The sequence below is a fragment of the Nannobrachium achirus genome (assembly GCF_963921795.1).
Source record: "Nannobrachium achirus genome assembly, chromosome: 4".
NCBI lineage: Eukaryota > Metazoa > Chordata > Actinopteri > Myctophiformes > Myctophidae > Nannobrachium > Nannobrachium achirus.
The window spans coordinates 19,932,029-19,951,329 of record NC_137813.1 but is presented as its reverse complement, the minus strand read 5'-3'; positions in this window follow the sequence as shown (position 1 = coordinate 19,951,329).

Below are 19,301 nucleotides of genomic sequence, written 5' to 3'. Positions count from 1 at the left end.
TATAAGGGCCCTCTTGTTTCAGACGACATGGTCTGCTGCAACGCTACGGTCTGCGACTTTAACCCCAGATAACCTTACAGCCAAGGGCCATGACAGGGAGAACGAGAGAGACAGAGAGAGAGAGAGAGAGAGAGAGAGAGAGAGGAGTAATAGTTAAGACTCATTTATGCTCTGTCTCACAGAAAAGTAGCCGACCTACAAGCTCGTACACGATGCGTCCGCGGCGTGTTCATTGTGAGCTTGTAGATCGCCTGTTTTCTTTCCCCCCGCGCACCACACCTTCGTGCGACAAAGCATGAATCGGGCTTTAATACTCCCCATTCATCCACGTTTTATTACATTGGAAGACTTGCACAGCACTGGGGAGAAGGAAGGATGGATGGATGGATGGGAAGGAAGGCAACGAATGAGGAAGGGAAAAGGAGGAGGAAAGTTGGGGAGAGAGCAAGGTGAGGACCCAGTGGCCGCCGGGCCGTGGTTCTGGTGCAGTGGGTGGGTGGATGTGAGGGTGGGTGGGTGGATGTGCCGGTGAATGGCGTCCCTAAGAATGGGCCCGGCACTGGAAACCATGGCGTCGTGGAACAATGTAGTCGTCGTTGTCGTGTGGAAACCTTGTATGTCCAAAACCGTTCATTTTGTATTTATCATTTAAAACAAATGATTCAAAGTAGTGAAAATAGCCGATCTACAAGCACACAACTATTTTCAGCTATATAGATCAGCTATTTTCACTAGTTTTGTGCATCAGTATATTATGATGAAGCAGGGCTTTACTTTACGAGAAAACATACACATTTGAAACTTGGGAGATACAAGTTTTCTGTCCGACAGTGACGATGTTGTGTTTTAGTGTCTGTGTGCGTGTGAATGTGCGTGCACTACTGTGCATGTGTGCTTGAGTGGCAGCCGGGGGGGTTTAGTGTGTGCATGTGTGGTTTGGGTGGCAGCGGGGCATCTGTGGACTAACTACAGGGCTGATGGTGGTAAGGGGGGGTTTGGCACGGAGTCAGGCCCAGGGTAGGGTTACACGCGCTGGGAGAGAGGGAGCACAACCACGGGCCGAGCCGGAGCCTTTAACTAGACTGGTTTCACAGCACTAACAACACTCTTTTTTTTCGTAATCTTGGGCTGGAAATACTTTTTATTTTCAGACTAATGTCCCACATGTGGCACGTTCCATTGATTCCAGGCCTCTCCTTCTCTCTCTCTCTCTCTCACTCTCTCTGTCTGTCTCTCTCTCTCTCTCTCTCTCTCTCTCTCTTGATTGAAGAAAGAAAGTAGAAAAGGGCTTGTATAGGCGGAGGGGAGCGCCAGGAGTGCTCTGAATGTCATTGAAAGTCGTGGGCTCAGCAATAATTGCCCCGTCACACGCAACGTGAAACAAACGCGCCATTACTCAAAATGCATACGTGCGCACACACGCACAGCACACACACGCAAGCACACACACACACACACACTGTATTGTATTGTGTAAAAGTATCCTGCCAGGCTGCGTTTTTTTTTCTTCTTTTTTTTTGTGTTATCCCATTCGTAACGGTTTTGCAACCAGGCCAATATTATGGATCTGGTGGTGGGGGAAATATTATGCTGAATTTGCATCTGATCGATCTGGAGGTGTGTGTGTGTGTGGGTGTGGGTGTGTGTGTGTAGTAGGAGGACTTGGTTGGTTCCCGGTACCACTTGGGATTCCAAATGAACTCGTACAAATACGTTCATGTTTTCCAAGCATCAGACCCTTAAACCAGCGGTTCCCAAACTTTTCAGCTCGGGACCCATTAGACGTTTGCCGTGGACCCAAACTAGTGAAAACAGCAGATCTACAAGCACTTGTGAGCTTGTAGATCGGCTATATTCACTACTTCTTAAACATTTTGTTTACTACCGTACTTTATGGAATTTCTTCGTTGCATTATTCTTTTTTCTTCATGAAAATCTAAGCTTATGGTGGAATATATTTTTCAAATGTTTTGAAACAATGTATCCATGACCCACAAATGGGTCCCGACCCAATGCTTGACATAGTGACATACTGTAAATGCACTCAGGTGCCTCAACGATCCCTCCGCTCCTCATTGCCATCTCCTCAGCTCTGTGACTACGGTCGGTACCGACTAGTAGAGAACTTGCCATTCATTCTCCATGTTTTCCCTCTTCCAGAGCTAACAAGCTCGGCTGATGCGTGCTTATCAGGGGAAAGCTGTATGTTTAAGAGGTGTAATTTCCACCACAGCAATTATGGAAAGCAAACACTGCCTATTTGAGCTTTTAGCTGGGAATGTTTTTGGGGGGGAATTGCATGCGCTAACCCTTGTGTACTCTGGTGTTTACACAATGTGTCCAGACATATCGTCGTTGTCGGGTGGAAACCTTGTATGTCCAAAACCGTTCGTTTTGCATTTATCATTTTAAAAATTATTTAAACTAGTGAAAACAGCCGATCTACAATCATCAATCAGATCAGCTGTTTTCACTACTTTTGTGCAACGGCCTTGTATGATGAAGCAGGGCTTTACTTTGCGAAAAAACGTACACATTTGAAACTTGAAGATACGAGGATTCTGCCCGACAGTGACGATATAATAGTTCTTGATATATGTCGTTTGCGAGCAGTGCCGCGCACCAACCTATAGCAGATCTACAAGTTCAAAGCGTATTGCAGTGCCAACGCTCGAAAACCGAGCACGGGGAGCGAATGGCCCTTCTCTCTGCCCCTGGTAAAATTCCCTGATGCAATGGAAAGATACAAACGCAACACACACGTCGGCGCGATACATTAATAATTATTAATGGAGTGTACAATAGCGGTCGGCGAGAGACTCCGGGGCGTCTCTCTCTCTCTCTCTCTGTGTGTTTGCACTGTGGAGTGCTTGACGGCCGGGAGGTGAGAATGATGTCAGACTGGTATGTATTTACACTATTCCTGCTTTATGAGAACACGGTCCGAGGCTCGCTAAACGCACACATGCCGCGCTTGCCCGGCAGCAGTGGCCGCACCGCTGACATAACCCTGTTTGTTTATAGATAGTGACCATACTGTGGGGTGGGGGGGGGGGGGGCGCGAGGCGCAGTTTGCGGCCCTTTGCGTGTGCGCTTGAGTGTGTGTGTGTGTGTGTGTCTGTGAGGACACAGGCAGATAGAAGATATGTGTTGAAACAACAAGGGCTTGAGATCCAGCTGTCTCAACAGAGGCTTTTCCACTTAGCGGTATGCCCTTGTGTAAACGGCAATGTCAACTCTGTAACTCGGAGCGCTCTGAAGAGGAGAGAGAGAGAGAGAGAGAGAGAGAGAGAGAGAGAGAGAGATGATCGGAGGAACACAGCCTGTAGCCACGCCACGTCTACACTTTGGACATCCATATGTCCAGGCTCAAGAAAGATGCTACGCTATTAGAACACACACAGCGCTATAAGCCTGACTTTTTTTGTCGTACGGCGGTGTAGCCAGCCAGCGCGCCGGATCTACAAGCTTGCGACGAGTCATGAGTTTGTTAATAATAGATACATATTTCCTCCCGCGAGGAAAATTCTGTATTTTCAGCCCAACCCAGCTTATTGGCAGCCCACAAGGAGTGTGTGAGCAAATTAGGGGTTAAGAGTCTTGGTCAGGGACACCCAACGACATTGCTACCCTGGCCTGGAATCGAACCTGGGACAACTAGGGGCTCTGGTTCCCCAGGCAGGCTCCCTAACCATTCAGTTATGCTGCCCCTAATGTGCTATGTTATACAAATACACATGAATTAGGCATCTCAAACTGCAGGCACGTGCGAGAAACTCTCAAACATAGACAAATCGCCCGACGGACGTTGTTGTATAACGTCGACTTATCGACTTAAACGGCCCGCAGGCCATGAGCACATGCTCTAAAAACATTTTGCCGTTACCAGGGTACATCTGCTCTTGATCGTTAAGTCGGTGATGACAATTTTCCTATCCTACGCCTCTGTCAGGATGCAACACGTTGGCACAATTACGAGCTGCCAATGCGTCGCCAATGTGATGGTTTCTCGACGATCGTAAACATCCAATTTCACTAAAAAGAAAACTGCGAAACTGGTCTGCTCTACGGTGGCACGTCAAATAGAAACAAAACTAAACAGAGCAAAAGAAAAGAAAATCCCACGAGGAGGGGCCGGGCGCAGGAAGAGAGGTTCGTGAGAGACGTGAGTGATGGAGATGATTCCAAAAAAAGCGAGTGTTTGAGGTGAGGCCGGCGCTGGACGGCGTGCGCCAAATTCTGGACCCTGGGTGCCTTAACTAATGAAAAATAAAGATATACAAGCTCACAGCCCGGCATCGAGTGCTGCGCTGCGACCTTGTAGATCTGCTATTTTTGAAAAATCGTGAAAATTTGAATATACTTTGAATGTTTCAAAAAATACATACAGTATATTCAAAGATTTGCACACATTTTCACGACTTTTTCTAAAATAGAAGATCTAGAAGCTCGCAGAGATTGTATATCTGCTATTTTTCCAATAGCTAAAGTATAAAATAATTAGGGTCCCCTCCACCTTCGGCCCTAGTAACTCAGTCCCACTCCCACCCCCCCCCCTTGTGACACCCCTGGGCGTGCGTCAACCCCGAAGTGCCGTCATTAGAGGGGAAGGGAAGGAATGAGCTCATGGACATTAACGGCTGTGGGTTCGAACGGGGAGGGGGGGGGGGGGGGGGGGGGGGGGGGGGGGGGGGCGAGTGAGAGACAGAGAAAGAGAGAAACCGATGGAAAAGATGAAAAGACAGAGAAAATAGCACACGATATGAAGCCAGTGCCAGATGAAAGGACAGCGGGATCGAGGGCTTTAGGTTGACGGCGCAGAGGAGCTAAAGAGGAGTTAGCATCAGGGACGTGCAGAGAATGTTAGAGAGGCAGGGGCCGACATTTCTAAAAGGGCCTTTTGGTGGAAATATCGAGCTCACAACGCGTTGTGAGCTTGGAGGTCGGCTATTTCCGGTGCTTGATACCACACTGTACTAAGCAAAATCAAGTCAATACTGGAGATGTGGCGTATGTCATGGATTTCTACACAGAGAGGGCAATTCTTTCAACATAAGATGCTGCATTCAAGTTCAGGAGAGTTTGGAACAGGCAATTCTCTTGATTGAACGCTGCCTTCAGGTATGGCATGGAAAGAGGCCGGGGCATCTGCATTTCTTTCACTATAATAAAAACTGAATTCATGGTCTGGAGAGGGCACTGTTTTTACAGAAGGATAAAAGGGCAGGGGCTCAAGCCCCCTTTGATGTCTATTGTGTGCACGTGCCTGGTTAGCACGCTGTCTTTGATGGGCGCCGAGGACCTCGCGTGACCTCTCGCCTTCAGACAGTCCGCAGTGCATCGCGACCATAATATGGGTCCTGAGGCGGACCTTGCACGCAGGCATCTTTGCATTTTCATAGCGAGGATGACAGATGAAGGTGGAAAAAAACCGAAGGAGACACCTTCGTTTCGATCAAAGGGAATTTTAATCAAAAGGGAACGTTCATACCGGGCTCTCTTTTCATGTGGAGATGTGGGGGGGCCCCCCTGTGTCGCAGCAGCGCCTGTCGTACCAAAGCGGGGCGTCTCGAACGCCAGAGCCTCTTTGTGAAAATGTACGGCGTCACGATGTGAAAAACGATATCTCTGCTAACTCAATATGGCCCTAAAATGAGTCAGTCCAGCCCTGGCCCTGGTTTCCATAATGATTCTAATTCTGTAATCTATGAGAGAGACAGAGAGGGAGAGAGAGAAAGACAGTGAGAGAGACAGAGAGAGAGATGATGGAGAGAGATGAGAGAAAGAGGTGGAGAGATAGAGGGACAAAAAGAGAGGGAGAGAGAAGGAGAGAGAGAGCAGGCACGTGCACACATAGACATCAAAGGGGGCTTGAGCCCCAACTCTTTAATCCATCCGTAAAAAAGTGCCCTCTCCAGACCATGAATGCAGTTTTTACTATGGTGAAAAAATGCAAATGCCCCCCTTTCCATGCCATACCTGAAGGCAGCATTCAAGAGAATTGCCTTGTCCAAACACTCCTGAACTTGAATGCATCATCTTATGTTGAAAGAATTGCCCTCTGTGTAGAAATCAAGCATCGAAAATAGCCGACCTCCAAGCTCAAAACACGTTGCAGGAGGTCTGCAATTTTCGATATTTTCAACAAAGGGCCCGCTTTAGAAATGTCAGCCCCTAGCCTCTCTAGCATTCTCTGCACGTCACTGAGAGAGAGAGAGGGAGAGAAAAGGAGAAACAATGTTTTTCTTCATTCTACCCAGCAGCAGCATCAGATTCACAGTGTGTTCTGGGTGGTTAATGTGGTGTTATTGGTTGATTGGACCGCAGGCCGGGGGAAAAGAACATTGGTCTGCAGAGGACCGGCCAGAATCTGCGCCGCCGCCGATATAACGCATGAGAAATAGATGCAGCAGCCTCTGTTGTTTGCTCCTAAAACGCCTCGCCGAGCCAACTTTTCATTCACTGTTTCCATGTTCTTAGCATTATCCATTCCACCATGGCAGCTTGTCCACAACACATCACTGCCATTTTTGCACTCAAATAAAAAACTACAGTCAACCAAGACTAGTGACAAAGCTGTCTTCAGCTCCACGGGAAATACAATTTATATAGCCCAGGGGTCTTCAACATTCTCAGGCCATGGACCCCTTAACTGAGAGGGAGATGTAGCAGGGACCCCCACAACCTGTTTGTAGATTCCATATAGTTTCATTGTTTGACAGCACAATCATCAGTGTATTTTGGATTCATGTCAATTTGTTTTCGGATATTAAACCACTTGAACCGTCAATACTTAATAACGTTGACCTTTCACTCTGTACTTATTCTGCTCTTTTCCCCTCTACACCAAACGTCTTTGCCAAAAATAGCCGATCTACAAGCTCACAATGCCTCGTGCTAGATCTGCTATTTTTGGCTAAAGTTCTCAGAATAAGGACACTAGGGTTCAAGTGGTTAATATAAAAAAAGGAGAAAAATGTTTCTATCACACATTTGGAGGACCCCCTATAGTAACTCTGAGGACCCGCTAGGGGTCCCGGACCCCTGTTGAAGATTCTTGATATAGGCTGTATAAAAATGCAAATGTACTATTTTTCAAGTGATGCTCAACAGACTTGGACCAAAATGGCACCATGCCAGCAAAGTCTACTGTAGCCTATTTTGCTTTCCAAGTTGAAACCTCAGATTCAAGTAAGATGGCGCGATATGAAATCTGAAAAAGATGATCCTTTAAAGAAACATTTTGTTGGAATGTTGTTGACTGTCTGAATCAAAAGGCGGCTGAATGTAATTATACATTTTGGATTTGAGAATACCTCTGGCAAGTTATACGCCAGACATTCCTTTTATAACTGAATCCACTTTATTGGAACAATAATTAATCTCTAAAAGGAGGATTCAACTGCACACTAAAATCAACCAATTCTTTTTTACTTAGTATCAGGGCTTTAACTATCGATTATTTTATAAGATATTATGCTATCGATTACTTTTTTGATGAATCAAAATCAATATGAAAATACATTCAAATTAATTTAATTAGTTTAAATACATTGATGATCCTGATTAACCACTTGAGTACAATTTTATACTTAGTCATAAGACGGTATCGCACAAAACTTGTGAAAATAGCATATCTACATGCTCAGAGCACATCGCATTGCGTTGTAAATCCGCCATTTTCACTAATTTTGGAAAATTGCTGAAAGATGGCTTGTTTTATTCAAATTGATCATTTCTTATAAGCGATTAAATGGATTAGTTGTATGAACTTTTGAACCCACACTTAACTTTCTGGCCCAACCCTGGTAATTACATAGCATTTCAGCATCTGCATCGTCTCCCTGGGCTCACTGTGTCCCTGGCAGCAGACACTGAGTGAGAGTAGGGATGGGACGATAAGCCATATTATCTTTTATCGTAAAAATATCATTGAAAATATTACTGAACTCAAGTCTCCATGGCATGAGTAATCAATAGAAAAAAAGCCATTTTGGGGGTGAACTACTCCTTTGAGTACAGAGTACTTGAGTAAATGCACTTAGTTACTTTCCAGCGCTGAGTGAGAGGTCTGCAGACTCTATTTAGAGTGTGGAGTTCCCCATGCAGATGTGTGGATGACACTGACTCATACCTTCTGCACAAGAATCACACGCCACTGGAGAGACCCAATTAAAGACCACGCCAAAGCTATCTTCATTTAACCAATTTAAAGCTTCCTGTTTTGTGAAGGTACAATAATCTTTTAGAAAATGCTGCAAAATAGCCAATCTGCAAGCTTGTGATGCGACGTGTTTGTGACCTACAGTGGTTCTCAAAGTTGATTTCAGGGACTCTGTGGGTTCCTTTATGGGGGTCTAAATTGACACATACAAGTCTGTAACTCTGACAGTGTACAAATGGAACCAAATGAACCCGCCAGGGTTCATTTGGTTCCATTTGTACACTGTCAGAGTAAAGGGGAGACCTTGAAATTTGAAAGTTTGAGAAACACTGACCTAAAGTGTCTATTGCTGTTCTTCCTACTACAATACAACAGAGAGAGATTCTTTGAGATTCAAGCCCTAACCCTTACTTCGTCGTACGACCGCCTCTTACTGAAAATAGCCGATATTCTGCTTCAAACAATAACTGGGTTTTCTTTTTCTTTTCTAGGTTTAAAGAGGGTTATTTTGGGGGGCGAGCGACACAGCCGTACATGGATGTATAAACGGAGCCGGGGCGTGCGGTGGTGGAGGCACAGATACAGGGCCAGCGACAGGGCAGGGCAAGGCAAGGCTAGGGCGGGGCTAACGTCTTAATGGGACCGCCACTTCCTCCTAAGCTCATTCTCCATGCTGTCATTGAAAAGCTATTTTTATAAGAGGCCACAGGAAGTCAGCGAGTCTAGAAGCACTCACACACGGAGGCGCGCGCGCACACACACACACAGGCACGCGCACGCACACACACACACACGACTGAGAAAGGCCATCGACAATGGTCTGTGAATGACATAGTTGACGCCGAGCAAACAAGACTTCGCTCGGGCTCAAAGACGTGCGCACGCTCTCACACACACAGCACATAACCACACACATACGTGCAAACACTGTTGTACTACATTACGCACACAAGTAACTGAACCTCTTGCACCCTAGTGTCCTTATTCGGAGTAGCCTATTTCACAAGGGAATAACATCAAGGAGAAAATAGCAGATCTACAAGCTCATAATGTGTCGTGAGCTTATAGATCTGTGAAGAGAATTGGGCCTAGTATATTATAGACCCCTGGGGGAACCCGGGCAAGAGAGTGTTGAAATAGACCCTTCCCTTATGGGTCCATTTCCAAGCATTTTTACACTCTTGGTAGTTAAATTAACACTGAGGATTTTTCTGTGTAGAAGTTGACCCCCCTCAGAGGCTCTATGAGATGGGAGTCTGACAGAATGCCTGGCGAAGCTAAAAAAAAAAGTTTCATTGAGCGGTCAGTTACCTCCAGGAACCGCAACTTCCATGCGATCTTTAGTGGAGTAGCTCTGTGTGTGCGCTCCTGAAGTCCACCTCCGCTGCTACAAACCCGTGAAGCCTATGCTGTTGGCCAGGGGAATTCCTGGCAGAGTGATTTTTTTAAAACTAAAGGACTAAATCACATTGCCAGGGATTTCCAATGGCTGGCATGAAGGAAGCAACCTGGAGCCGCACGGGGCCGCAGCGACACGCTGGCACGCATTAAAGCATTAAGACCCGCAGATGCCTTCTAAGCCAATAGTTCTCACGCTTTTTTGAATCGTAATCAGTGTTAATTTTTTACCGCAAATTCTTGTGTAATCTAACACAGCATTTAGTCCTAGTCCTAGTCTAGTCTATGGGGCGTCAGTGGCGGCAGTTCGATCCCGGGCTCCCCCAGAGTTGGTGTCGAAGTGCAAGACGCTGAATCCCTAGTTGCCACCGATGAGCAGGTTGGCACCTTGCATGGTTTCCACTGCCATCAGTGTGTGAATGGGTGAATGTAATCTATGGGAAGCGCCTTGGATAAAGGCGCTATATAAATGTACCATTTACCATTTTAGTCAACTGAATATCAAAATCTTTTGAATCTTTTGAATAACACGCCATTTTGGTTTTAGTCCTATTTTATTAATTTGAAATTGTCTTAGTCTAGTCTTTGTCGACCAAATATCCAAATCTTAGTCATTTAGCAAATAGCAGATGTACAAGCTCGCATATCTGCTATTTTTGAATAGCCAATGCAAAAAATAAAAATTACACAGATCCTGTTTTTTTACGGGGTTAATGCACGCACGCACGCGCACGCGCACACACACACACACACACACACACACACACACACACACACGCACACACACACACACACACACACACACACACACACAAATATGCACACATTTGGTTGCATGGCAGCGGGACTTAACTCGCGTGTGAACAGTGTAATTATCCTTCATGTTCACAGTGGTTAAGTTCTGCCACCATGGGGCTACAGTCTGCACGCCAGGAGAGGAGAGGAGGGAGGGGAGGGGAGGACACTTCCCTGGGGCAGCAGTCTGCACACTGTGCAGAGCCCTATGGCAGGGTTTCCCAAAGTGGGTGCTGTGATGCTAGTCCAGGGGTGCCACAGAATAATTTGATAATATTTGGAATTCATCAATATCACTAAGTTTAACCACTTGGCCCCTCGACTTCAGCAAAAATAGCCGATCTACAAGCTCAAAGCGGGTCATGAGCCTGTAAATCGGCTATTTTTGGTGAACCTTCCTCCCAGTATAAGGATGCTGGGGTTCACGTTGTTAAAAGTTATTTTCAGTCAGTTCTGATGGAAAAGGATATTTTAGGGAGAAAGATTTTCATATTTATGTAGCGTAATACAATATAAGATTCTAAAAAATAACAGTATAATTCAGGGGCGCAAATGAGAAAGTTGTTTACAGGGGTGACCCGAGTCAAAAAGGTGCTGGATAGTAGCATACAGGGGGAGGGGGGGGGGGGGGGGGGCTTTGTGCTGCTATTATGAACAAGAACAACACACTTCAAACCGGCTTAACCGCAGAAAGCTTATTCTCAACAGACATGCCCTTGGATAGGGACTCCAGGTTTAAAGTGGCCAACTAAAGTGTTCTAGTCGCCTCTAATACTCATTTCTTTCTCCATAGTAAAATATTGTTTGAAGTCAGTGACACAGTATACACACAACAGCAGAAATATACATGACGTCTCCGGCAGGTTCCCGGCACTATTGCGAGAGAATGTGCAGTTTGTGGTGAAACGCGGTCGCCAATACGGCGGCCTACCGTTTCCACAGATGACGACCTTATCTGTGCCTTGATTCTGGTGCTCCAAGTCTAATAGTTTCCCTTCTCATAGTGTGCTGTGTGTGGTGGAGTGGGCGGCATTCACAAAGGTCTCTCTATTCTGGTAACTAGTGTGTCACTATCAGAGCGGTGGCTCAGAGAGGCAGAGGTGCACGTCATCTAGTGTTGGTTTCGATGGTAAATTTAGATTTGAGTTTTTTAGTCATAGTCTTTTGAATAAAATTCCATTTAGTTTGATTCATATTTTAGTCATCTGAAATGTTTTGGTTTTAGTCTAGTTTTAGTCGACTAAATGTCACAAGATTTTGTCGACTAAAATGTATTTTGGCAGGCCATGGCGTCGTAATGGCAGATTTTACACTTGGTTGCATGCAGAAAATAGCCGATCTACGCGCGACGCGTTGTGATGCTTGTAGATCTGCTATTTTCAGAGAGCAACCAAACATAAAAATAATGAGTTGTCTGTTAGTTCTACGGGATCGTCCCTTCCTCACATTTAGTCTACGACGTTGTCAATATATTTAGTCATAGTTTTAGTCATCATACTGTAGCTTAGCCTGTATTTAGTTTTCGGCAGTGAAAATTGTGAAAACAGTTGACGAACATGCTTTGTCATAGTCTTAGTCGACGATATCAAGGCTGTGCAGCGTCCACTTTGCTGGTGATCTGCTGAAGTCAGCTCAGTGACATCAGCAGCACACCAGGCGGAGTGTGTGTGTGTGTTTGTGTGTTGTAAATCATCGCTGTCGTGTGGAAACCTTTTATGTCCAAAACAGTTCCTTTTTATTATAATATTAAAGCTCACAAGACATGTTGTGAGCTTGTAGATCTGCTTTTTTTAAATGGCCTAAATATACTGTATACATAGGGCTGAAGTGGAGTGAAGTAAGTGAAGTAAAAGAAACTTAAGTTTTCAAATAATTGTAGTGAAGTAAAAGTACAATATTCGGATCTGAAACAGTAGAGGAGTAGAAGTACAAATTTGTAAAAAAAATACCTCATAATTGTACTTAAGTACAGTACTTGAGGAAATGGACTTGCCCAGCAAGCACGGTCAGGACCTGGACCAATCAGTGACGTCTCGATTGGGGCCAGTTGAAGTCAAACCATGGAATATCACCTGATTTTTACCAACATAAATCCTGCCCACGAAAACGGACGTCCTGGATGAATCAGAGAGGATAAATATAATATAGCCAGATAAATATCATAACTAGTCAGATATGTCCCAGAATATAACCTTATATGCTCATATTTCAACTAACATTACAAACAATAACAATAATCCTATAGTCCATATGACGTCCTGGTAATGACAAGATCATCCCCATATGGGCTGTGATCTGGCCAAGTTCTGAACGTCACCGGAGTCACCGGAGGACGTTATCATGACGTCATCATGACGTCATTTGGCTTTCTGGGTAGTTACTTCACACCACTGGTGTTAACCACTTAAACCCTTGTTAACCGGAATACCCCAGGGCTCTATGCCCTTTTCTCTCTCTCTCTCTACACCAAATCACTACTTATATGAAGGGCATCCGTTTATGGGGTGGAAAAAACACACATTTGGACGGCAACATGTCATCTGTCTCATTAGTCATTACTGTCTACAAACTGTGCCTTAGGACTGATAATATGTTATCCTCTGTATCAGAGGCTATCTGTCATCATCACTCACCGGGCTGTTTGTGTGTGTGTGTGTGTGTGTGTGTGTGTCTGCGCTCAGGTGTCTATAACACTAAATCTCTGCTGCAAGTGAATTCTGTGTGTGTGTGTGTGTGTGTGTGTGTGTGTGTGTGTGTGTGTGTGTGTGTGTGTGTGTGTGTGTGTGTGTGTGTATGTACAGTATGTGTGCACCACGTGCATGTCTATGTAACGTTGTGTTTGCAAGTATATTCTGTGTGCATTTTGTGTGTGTGTGTGTGTGTGTGTGTGTGCGTGCGTGCGTGCGTGCGTGCGTGTGTGCGTGCGTGCGTGCATGTGTGTGAGAGAGATGGTCTCTCTCTACCCCTCCTGGGCTGGTCTCCTGTGCCTGCTGTGCTGATAATCAGTATGTGATGTTGGCTGGCTCAGTTCAGCAGGAACAGGGGTCTGGTCTCACACACAACGGAGAATGCATACACCAGTGTTTCTCAAACTTTAAAATCCCCTTAACTCTGACAGTGTACACGTGGAACCAGTTCCATTTGTACACCGTCAGAGTTACAGACTTGTATGGGTCAATTTAGACAACCCTAAAGGAACCCACAGATTCCCTGGAATCCACTTTGAGAACCACTGGCATACACACGCACACACACAAACACACACATGCACACACGTGCGACTATAGGATAGAACAGTCTCCTAGTATAGCGCACTGTTAAATGTAATTTTCATGCCATGTTCAGAAATATATGCTTTTTTTTTCACCAACACGGATAATATTCATGTATATTCAGTGACTGTACTTGACAGGTGTTCCTTAAAAGGACAATGAATGAAGTCATTCAAATGTAATTATTGTCTATCTAAAGAAGAACTAGTAACACGCAGCTTGAGTCTTTACAACCCTCTCTGCTGTCGAATATGTTCTGTTGGTTTAATAAAGTATTCATTGTGACCGTCTTATATGAATATTTTACATGAATAGAATATATTTTGTTTTTCCGTTATATATATATACTTGGGACGATACTTTTAACATTTGTCTGTTTAAAGTATGTACATATTCAGTTTAAAGGCGAATTTAGTGTCCATCTCAGTTGCTATCACATATTATGGATCCAAAAACAAAAGTCTTTACAAGAACAGCATATTTATTGAAACATTCATGCCTGAAGAAGTGTGTACAGTATGTGGTTTCATGTTTTTCTATGATGTTCTTTCACATGCAAATAAAACTTCCTCCAGACTGTATGATCTGTCTCTGTGTTCCTTGCCTCATGTCTGCTCTCTGAACTGCCACAATACATCAAACTTATTACACGAGCATCAGCATGTCCTTTCTCTCCCTTGCTGTCCTCATCGTTTGGTTTACCATCCAGGGACTGAGGTCCTACACAGAGAGTTAACCACTTAACGCAGTGGTTTTCAACCTTGGTTCATATCAAGGTCCCTTATTTATTCGGCATTTGAGCCACGGACCACTTTAAAGATTCAAAGACTCTCAGACCGAAAACTCGTTATCGTTGGACTAGATTTTGTCCACAAACCACAATCTCATCCATACTGTATTGATGGTGGTACCATAGGAGAGAGAAAACATGCAAACGTTGATGAAAATAACAATTCTTCTACATTCCATAATTGTGTAGACTTCTTGTAAATTAAGAAGTGCTATAGTCAACTTTTTCTTGAAAAACGGACGCTAAAATAAAAATTATGTTTCGAAAATATTTTATAAAAAAGATTAAGCTTCATATATGTGTTTCTATTCAAAAAGACCACAAAAAGCGTAAAATAATGATAAAATAATCATTTTGGCCATTGTCAGACTGACTTTGTTTATATCCCTCTTCTATTCTTTTATATGGATTGATAAGGGATGTAAACACAGTCGGTCTGACAATGGCCAAAATGATTATTTTATCATTATTTTACACTTTTTGACGTAATTTTTTAATAGAAACACTTACCGGTATATGAATATATATGAATCTTTTTTATAACATATTTTCAAAACATTATTTTTATTTTAGTGTCCATTTTTCAAGAAAAAGTTGACTATAGCTCCTTTAAGTAGCCTAATGCAGATGTTTAACAATAATTTAACTCTTGAGAGCGTTAAATGAAACCAAATGGACCCATAACGGGTCCATTTGGTTTCATTTTACGCTCTCAAGAGTTAAAGCTCTATAAGGGTCCATTTGTTTTCCAACTGTCCCATCATTTAGTTGGGGACCACCTGGAACCCCCTCAGGGACCACTGGGTCTTAACCCATACATGGGTGACTTCACTTAAATGGGGCCCGCAGGTTAATATCGGAATACTGATATTATTACTTCAGTCTGTATTAGTAGCTTAATGACTAGTGTTAGAATTGTATTTTTAAATGTACGATGTATTTGTATTTAATTCATTCTTCATTCATAAAGTTCAATTATTCAGATTTCAAATTCAAAAATAGCAGATCTACAAGCTAAAAATGCATTACAGAAAAGGTTTAAATACTAAGATAACAGGTTTCTGCCTGACAGTATATGCAATGTTGTCCACTCCTTTTGTCTCTCTCTCTAGTCCACACCAAACATAATCAGAGAAAACAGCCGATCTACACTGTATTAAAGTAGGGATGGGACGATATGAAAATGATAAGTCACGATTATTGTGGCAAAAATCTACTGGGAAAGTAACCGATAATCAAAATATTAAAATGCCAAATAAAATGCGTTGTGAGCCTGTAGATCTGCTATTGTTGGCGAATAGATTAAGTGCAGAGTGAAATCAAATTCAATTCAGTCAAGTTCAAATGGGATGCTACGGTTGGTGTGGTTAAAGCAGAGTGTAATAATGGACCGTTAAATGTCGTTAAAGGTCTGTGACGTTAGGCTAACCAGGGGCGTCACAAGGGGGGGAAAAGTGGGACCGAGTTACTAGGGCCCAAGGTGGAGGGGCCTTAATTATTTTATGCTTCAAGTTCAACTATTGAAAAATAGCAGATATACAAGCTTGCAGCGCGGCACCAAGTGCTACGCTGCGAGCTTGTAGATCTGCTATTTTGGAAAAGTTGTGAAAAAGTGTGCAAATCTTTGAATATATGTATTTTTTAAGCCAAAATACCAAATACATATCATGTTGGGGGTCCTTCACATGAAAAAGTATAAGCAGCACTGACATAGAAACAGGTTTTTCAAAAGACCTTCTAGGATTTGAAATATTAAAAAATAGCAGATCTACAAGCTTGCAGCACGGCACTCGGTGCCACGCTGTGAGCTTGTATATCTGCTACATTAGCTAGTTAAAGTACCCAGGGCACAGAATTTGGTGCGACACCCCTGAGGCTAACCCTCTGGCCTTTGCTGTGAAGGCGGTAGGTGGTGAAACCTAATTTCACAACTTTGTTGGCACTTGGCAGTGGTGGAAAAAGTACTGTTTTATGTAAGTAGAAGTATCAATACGGCAATGCAGAAATACTCTGTTACAAGTGAATGTCCGGTATTCAAAATGTACTTGAGTAAAAAAAAAAAAACGTATTTGTTATCGTTTCATACTTAAAGTATAAAAGTAGAAAGTACTCATTGGGCCGAATGTCCCATTTCACAAGTTAAAAATGTATACAAATCTTTTGAAAATAGCAGATCTACAAGCGGCTATTTTCAAATGGTCAAAATGTATAGGGTTGAAGCGGTTAATGTATGTTTTCTAATAATAATCACAAAGTAACAAGTAACTAAAGTTCTCAAATGAATGTAGTGGAGTAAAAGTACAATATTTGGATCCGAGATGTAGTGGAGTATAAGTGAAAGTACTGGATATTGAAAACACTCAAGTAAAGTACAAATACCTCAAAATTGTACTTAAGTACAGTACATGAGTAAATGCACTTAGTTACTTTGCACCACTGCTGGTTGGGTAATGAGCAGTACAATGTATGGAGGCCTCACGCCCAACGCTTATCCAAGTTGTGCAACTCAAGTCAATTACATTAATGCATTCCTCTATAAATGGTCACCTAATCGGCAGCGGCGAAAATATAACGGGCAAAACCTGGGTAACACCAATCGTGTTTCACAGTGATAAATGCCAGTTGAAATTCATATCTCCTCATCTGAAAATTGTGTTCAGATAAGAGATGATCGTTCGTACGTACATACGTACGTACACACACACACACACACGGGGGGAGTACTGCATTGCACAAGCCACTGTTGTAAGGTTGTAACCACATGCATGGATAGAACGATATCCTGTTATGCATGCATGAGCAGGGCAGGCTCAGATGTAGTCTCTGAAAGATGTCACAGCTTCTGTGTGCAGATTTCTAATGTCATGGGGTTTCATTGTTATTATCACAAACACAAAGTGTTTGTTGCAGCAAAAAGCCATAAAACATAAACATCACCAAATTTGCCGGGTGGGTTGCAGCATGATCCCTTCACTGCTCACACACAATGAAGTAACACTCACTGGCCTCAGGGTGACTGCAAGGATCAAGTTCACGTACAGTATGTACTGTACATATATCTTTTCTTTTCACAAGTATCTCAAAACGATGTTGGTCAAGAGTCAAAATGATGGAATCTTTTTAACCTGTTAAAAGCGGGAAAGCATCTGTGTCATTGTAGGTTTGAGCTATACTGTATATCGTCGCCGTCGGGCAGAAACCTCTTATCTCCATATTCTAACTTATCGTTTTATTTAGCAAATTAACGCCCTACTTAATCATACTACAGCCTCACACAAAAGTGACTCATGAAAAGTAACAGTTGTGGAGATAGGAGGTTTCCATCGCTGTTGTCGGGTGGAAACCTTGTATGTCCAAAACCGTTCGCTTTACATTTATCATAAAAGAAAACAAAACAAAAAACATTTAAACTAGTGAAAATAGACGATCTACAAGCACACGTAGATCGGCTATTCTCACTAGTTCTGTGTGACAGCCTTGTATGGTGAAGCAGGGCTTTACAGGAAAACAACGTATAAACCTGAAACTTGGAGATATGAGAGTGGCGATACACAGCAGCATACAGTACATGTTTCCACCAACAGTTTTAGTTATAGAGGGCATTGGTAGAATGGGGCTCAATAAGTCTTAATGGATTCATCTCTCATGTCATCTGTTATCTGGTCTACTGCTCTAACGCAGTAGAAGGAAAAAGACCATTACTGCATCAAACAAACTATCAAAAAACTGGTCAAACTTTGGCCAAATTGTCAAATAATAATATAAGAAAGAGGCAAAAAGGTGAAAATAGACGATCTACAAGCTTAGAAGGCATTGGTAGAATTGGCCTCAGGTCTGAATGGGTTCATATAATTTATATGCAAGCCTATAAGATCAACCAAACGGACACTCGTCAGTCTTCATCTGGGGTACACCTGCGCTGTGGCTGGACCTTGGACGTCCCATATCGCTGGGCAGGAGATTAGCTCCAGATTAGCAGCAGGTTAAAAGGAGTGGAGAGATAGGGCGTTTGGTTCACTAGCTGCTGTTGTGAGGGTGTTTGCTCTCGTCATGTGTCGTCGCCGTGGCAACGCAACACACCATGGACGTCATGACAGCTGCGTCAGGGACACGAGGAACCGCGGCGGTTCAACCGACGACTTCCTGTTTCTGAGAAAGCAGCGTCAGGTTGTGGTACGTTGCCCTCGCTACCTCTCTCTCTCTCTCTCTCTCTCTCTCTCTAACCCCTTTACAGCAGTGGTTGTCAACGTGAGGCCCGAGGACCCCCTCAGGTGTCATCGAGGGGGTTCCCGGGGGTCCCCTGCTAGTTAATATATATATAGCATTAAGATCAGTTTAAACATTTTAACCCTATATATACATTTGATACCAAACTACGAGTTTGTACAAAAATATATAGATTACACAAAACGTGTACAGTATGTGGGTCAATGGCACATTTTTATTTATTTTTTTAGATGGGGATCGCGGCCATATAGGCCAGTGGTTCTCACCCTGTGGGTCCCCAAATTATTTTGGGGGGGTCCCCAGATGATTAACTTAATGTGCAACATTGTTTTCTCACTCAACAGTAAAAAAAAAACAGTGTATAGAGGGTATCTGCACATTTCTAAAGTGACAATTTAAGAACATTTTATTACCTCTAAAATGACAATTAGCCAAATTGTCAAATATTAGAGGAAGAAATTGTGAAAATAGCCGATCTATATGCTCACAACGCCTCGCACAGCGAGGCGTTGTAAGCATGTAGATCTGCTATTTTCACAATAGAACCGTGTTATACAAAATGGAATGCCTCAACTCTTAGTGCTTGTCAGGGTGGGGGGGCGGTCCCCAGTTAAAATATGATTATTTTGGGTGTTACTTTACTTTTTATTTCTAC